The sequence below is a fragment of the Setaria italica genome, chromosome VI, assembly GCF_000263155.2.
Source record: "Setaria italica strain Yugu1 chromosome VI, Setaria_italica_v2.0, whole genome shotgun sequence".
Taxonomy (NCBI): domain Eukaryota; kingdom Viridiplantae; phylum Streptophyta; class Magnoliopsida; order Poales; family Poaceae; genus Setaria; species Setaria italica.
Window position 1 is genome coordinate 31496118 of NC_028455.1, and position 6028 is coordinate 31502145.

At 50.0% G+C, this 6028-nt stretch overlaps 1 long non-coding RNA gene across 1 annotated transcript; it reads left to right on the top strand.

Annotated features, from left to right (window-relative positions):
* Nucleotides 1–1890: 1890 nt before the first annotated feature.
* On the top strand, nucleotides 1891–3321 carry LOC111257750. Its single transcript, XR_002678331.1, has 3 exons — nucleotides 1891–2414; nucleotides 2514–2641; nucleotides 3094–3321. It is a non-coding gene; the product is annotated as an uncharacterized LOC111257750 (long non-coding RNA).
* The last annotated feature ends 2707 nt before the right edge of the window (nucleotides 3322–6028 follow it).

Consider the following 6028-nt stretch of genomic DNA (forward strand, 5'->3'; position numbering starts at 1 on the left):
GAGAGTGATTTTTTTATCTTGATTGTGTTGAGCCTAGTTTTTTCTCTAGCCCATGTCTTTGGGGATCAAGATTGTTTCTTTTTCCTTCTTTCTATTTTTTTTAGCTCGAATAAATTTGTGCGGTGTGGTGTTGTCAATGCACTCATCAAGGGGGAGATTGAGATGCCGGTGGGCTAGTACCTTGGTGATGAGCGATTGACAACACGGTGTGCGTGTGACGTGTCTCTTGGCAGGTGTGGTTGCAGGTGACAGGTGGAGACGAGGTACATGCGGCGACGAGTGAAGAACAGGGATAGGATGCCATGCCGACGAACCGTGGGACGGTGAAGGGTGGATCAAGGCTCGCGTTCGAGGGACAGGCGATCGTGCGGTGTACGTCTACTGTACCTGGCTACACGGCGAGAGGACGTCAAGGGAGGTTTTCGGATTACACCACAAAATCCGGGGTTCGCTGGTTGAGCCATAAAGCCATGCATCATACCGGGACGCTCGTGCGGCGAGCGTTGGCCGAAGATGGAGATTCCGGCGATCGCGATACGATTTCGGATGGTCGTGCGGCGACATCGCGAGGATCACATCACGGAGATGGAGGAATCGCGGACATCGCGGAATTTGTCATGGAGGACGTAACTGGAATTTACGCACCTACGTTAAATTTATTTAGCGTAGGGGGTTATGTGTAAATAGGCCGTGCCACCCTAAGGATATAAATACGTGGCACCTAGGGTTGAGAGAGTTTGAGCCCTTTTGCTACAGGCGGCGCTACAGTACTCGGCGCTACAGTAACTCGGCGCTACAGTAACTCGCGATTACTGTTCATCGCGGTTAGTTACTGTTCATCGCGGTTACTGTTCACGCGCGGTACTGTTCATCGTCGCAGGTACTGTTCATCTCTCTCTAGTCTAGCCTAGGGTTTCAATCTAAGTGAGGGATTTTTATTGATCTCTCCAATTAAGAGAGGGAGGATGTTTGGGCGGAGGCTAGATGCACTTTTGTAAGCACATTACTTGTCTCAATTTTTTATATTAGTGAATTAATCTATGTGCTTGTGCGTCATGTTGTGCTGAGGTTAAGATTGATTTGATCCATCTAAAATCATGCTAGGGCATCTTATTAGAGCTTAATCTATTCTCGTCATTGTCTGATACAGTCTGCTTGTTCCTTTAATATCTCAAGATCCGAAAGTCCGATTGACATGATTCCAGTTGGGTTAGTTGCATAATTTTGTATAGATTTTTCTGTCAAATTTTTAGGTTGATCGGTCTTACGGATTTTCGTCCATATCCTTTTTATTAAGGAAACAGTATTCTGTCCAGATTTGAAAAACGTGATTTAATTAAGTTTTGAGAGGAAGGGGAAGTGTTAAACTTTATTTTTTTGAACTTGCGCCCATTCACCCCCCCTCTGGTCGCCGTTTCGGTCCTTCAGGGTGCCTTTTATAACATGTCAAAATACAAGAACCAAGTTTCGACAGTTCCATCCTGACTAACACGACAAATATAGCACCAGAACAAGAGAATGGCGCCAATCTACCAAATCCCTGTCTTCTTCACGTTTCCCTTCGTTCCTGGAGCTGTCGTCAGGTCAGGTATTTGGATATCCTGCTGTGCATATAGGCGAAGCCCACGCCGGCAAATCTTTCTGCAGCAAACTCAGCCACCTCTTGCAACGTGTTGTTCTTGATGTCCACAGCAACCACCCAAGCCTTCCCATCCATGCGGACCATGCGGTCCTTCTTGGCCATGAATTAAACAATATCATCATCATCGTCGTCGTCGTCATCCAAGCTGAGCGTGGGTTGGCATATGTCGAGCCCCTTGAATGATGATTCCAGAGGCTCGCCTCCATGGTCCAGCAGCTTAGGGCACCTACAACCCATAGACGGCTGCCTTTTTTTTCGCGCCACGCAAGCAAACTCGTCCGACGTGTGCATCATCAAATGAGAGAAGATAATACTGCCGTCGTCTCGTTCGTCGTCGGCGTCGGCTCGTGCTCCAAAGTTACAGCGACGCTCATCCTCCCGTTGTTCGCGTCGTTGTGAGATGCCGCCGGATCCGGTGCTCCAGGCATCATCCCTACCTCCTCCGCTCAAGATGAATCCATCCACGCCTCCTCCCCGGGTCGTCCCGTCGACGGAGAGCAACTTCCCGCACCATGTATCCCCACCAGATCTCCAAGACCGGCAGTAGGAAGACGATGCGGAAGCTGGGGGCGCGGAAAGAGAGCGAAAGGGGGCGGCGGCGGTAAGATAGCAGAAGGGCACAGCAGCAAGCTCCTGCACGCGTCGCTCGTCCGTGTCGACGCCTCCCGGACGCGCCTGTCAGGAATGGCAATGGGGCATTCATCTCGTCTGTCTTCCAGGCGGCAGTTGTATCGAGTCTGTAAGCTTGGCAACTTGATTCGGTGCAAATTCGGTTAGTGATTCTGCCAATTTGGTTCTTTCTAGTTCGTTTTCCTTATGAATCTTGCTCCTTCCGTGTTCAATTTCATCTGTATTTTCCCGTTCTTGTCAGCGCCTGCCCTGCTGCCCGCGTGATGAACTCACCGGTGTCCGCCCGAGCAGCTGCTGGACCTATGCACCCGACCAAGTCACCGCTCCAATGCAGCCTGGCTACCTTCTCAATCCTCTGTCACTCCGCTGGTATAGCCAGTTCTCGGTTGATTCCTTTGCCGCCGTTCTTGCTCTGGCGGATATTTGCCGCCGTCGTTGTTGCTTCGGGTTGATGCTTTACCGCCATGATCGTGCTGGTTGGGTGGATATTTTACCACTGTTGTTGTGTTTGGATGGATGCTTTGCCGCCGTGATCCAGATGTCTGGATGAATGCTTTGTCACCATTGTGGTTCTGAGACCTTTAGCACCCTTGACGAGGTTGTATATTTTGATAGGTTCAAGAGAGTGGTTGTGTCTAAATTTGTGAGTTCGAGTGTGCTTTCTTATTGTTGTTTCGAGTCGTGTGGTGGTTGCTTGTGCGTTTCTTCCGTGTTTTTCTTTCTTTGGTCCTTTGTGCTCTTATATTGATCAAGCTTTGTTTAGCTCCATCAAGATTGTATCTGTAAACTGCTTTCTTCTTAATGAAAAAAAAACGTGCTAGGCTCTGTTTACGGGGAAAAAACCAGATCCGGCCGGAGTTGATTCCTACAGCCTGGAAGTGGTCGATCAGCTACAGCAGCTCTGTGCAGCCTGTGCCTTTGATCACGCATACGATGGAATTTGTCCTACTAAATGAGTAAGTTCAGATCAACCTTGTTTTGGATGGCTGGCTGGCTGCATAGTCAATTTCTACTCTCTTTTTTTGGTTCTAAATAAGGATGGCTGCATACTGAGGCTATTTCGTATGTACCATGTATGATCATTTGTGATACTACCTAAACATGTAATATGATGTTTCAAAATTATCAATGTTTTCTTTTCAATATGTAGTAGATAAATTGCTGCACTATCCTGAAGTTGACATGGCTGCGTTACTTGGTGGCCGTGACACATTCAACAATCTATTTGTCTTACTAAATCAAGATGGTTCTGTTATATATCTGAAACTTAGTTTTGATCTAATTTATATATAAAAAAGCAACAAAATAGCATATGAAGATCTTATTGGTGTTTGATCATGGATACATACATGCATTAAATAGTTTCAGACAATGAAATAGACAGCTTAATGTACAAGTCGTCTATTTAGCTGTGACATGACAAAACTTACAGACATCTGTTGTCTAAACTGTTGTCACGTGCTTACGGTCCCGGATTTTGGCAAAACTTAGAGAGTAGCTCAAAATGCGGGTTACCATCAACAGGGATACCGGAGGATTCTTGCCTGCAGCCCGGATCCCGACAGCCCTTGGAACAATCAGCGGCCACTGTGCTCCATGTCCTGGACACAGCCATCCTTGACGTAGCCACCCCTGCAGGTTGGGCAAGGCTTCCATCGAGGCTGCATCTCGACATACTTAATGGTGCGACCACGTTGGACGACGGCGATGTCCCGAGCAAGTTGCGCACATCACCGCTGTCCTCCGCCGGCAGGAGTGGCGGTGGCAGCGTTACATAACGGAGAGGTGGGTTTGCCTTGCTCAACCTTGAGCACGTCGCAGAAGAGGATGCCCCGCCAGAGGTCGACGAAGCCCATGGTGCCGGCGTCACCTCCGATCGCGATGACCTTGCTGTTGACATGGTGGAAGCCGCGGCCATACTCGCGCCGATGCTCCTCCAACTGGTTGGGAAATTGGAGTTGTGTAGGCAGAGGACGAACTCCCCTGGGTCCATGGCATAGGCATTGGGTGCTCTACCGAGTCCGGCGACAAAGTAGAAACCACCCGCCGTCGTGTCGCTGGTGCGGCCGGAGCGCAGGATGCGAACGCTATATGGATCGAAGCCATAGGGGCTAGGAGGCCGCGGGAGCCGCTCGCCCCGCCGGCTGCCTCGTCGGCGGCCCGGTAGACGAAGTAGTCGGCGTCCTTCAGGATGTCGCTTCTCCAGGTGACGATGATGCGGAGGAGGACGAGTCGTCCTCCGTGGCGAGGACCCTCGGCTCCAGGGGGAACACGACGTGCTGCCTCCAGCCCGGGGCAGAAGGCGCACAGGTAGGAGACGCGCGGCGGGCGGGCGGGCGAGGCGGAGGGTGACCTGGATCTCGTGCCCTTCCCACGTCTCGGAGGACGCGGTCGTGGCGTTGCGGAGGTCGGCGACGTAGGCTAGCTTGCCCGTCGAGGAGCACCCAGGGGATCCCGGCGGCGCCGTCGTCGTCGGGAGGGAGGGCGGGTGCAAGCTGGCGTCTTTCAATCTAAGCCGGGACCGCGTTTGTAGCATCGGGGAGAAAGGGACGGTGGATCCATCGATCTCTTGTCCTCTAATCTTGATCGTCTCTTCCTCACAATAATTTTATTTTGTTTTTGGAGTGGAACTGGATTTGTTCTGCTGTGTCGATGGATATAGAGATGAGACGCCGAGAGAGGGTTATGGAGATCGAGCCGGACTGTGGAGAGGCAGCACAACAGGATCCAATTTGGAATTTGGAAGAGAGTCCGATCAAAAAAATGGAAGTGTCCCTATCAAAAGGAAAAATGGAAGAGCGACAGGATGGCAACGTCCTGACGTCCGAGCCCACGCACCACGCCTACAACTACAAAACATCCCACCCCACCGCCAGCCGCAGGCCGTAGCGGCTACGCACGAACGGCGTTCGCCTCCCCCGCCCGTCGCTTCGCTCGCCAAGCTCGTCGGCGCCTCCGATCCGCAGGTCAGCACGGTGCTCGGCCCCTCTCCCCTCTGCTGCTTCTGCGCATCCCCCCATGGTTTGACGCTGTGTTTGCCTGTAGGGCTCCCGACGACAGTATAAAAACTAGGCAGATTGGCACGCTACGTGTGCCAGCCCAAAGGATGAGAAAAATCTGCCAAAAAAGATGAGTAAAAAGAACACATTTATGGTTAAAGTATATAGTTAATCCAAAGAACAATGAAATGCAAGCGACTATTAATTTATAATTGAAGTAGCAGAAACACTTCAGTCTCTGTTGGTTTTCCCAATAGAATAAAAGGCATAAAATAAAGTCATAATTCAACTTTTTTCAAATTCAATGCCTTCTCAACCAAACTGTACGTCTGTATCTACACAGGTCAAAGATAATAGTTTTGTGTGCTGAAAATATTAGCCACTTTTACTATAAATCTTAACAATGCCACTACTCCACTCCATCCCGCTATGATTGCTCGTGCTCTATGGCCCCTCTGTTATAAATCTTGTTTGCTTTTTTTAAGGGGAAAAAAAAGGTAATGCAAACGTTAGCTGGCTTCTCGGTAGGAGCAACGCTATCAAGGCCCAGAATGATGCTCGATTGTTCGAGACAGCTCGTTCACAGGATGACTGGTGCGCATGCTGGAGAAAATAAAGACGTGTGAGCTCAGAACGATCCTACTGTCAGTGATAAGCTACAGTACTACCATGCCTAGAATCGTGCCGGTCCCAGCAACTTTAGTACATGTACTTGATGCTTGGCCCCCGAAAGTTGTCTAGAAAAAGTTAATTCATA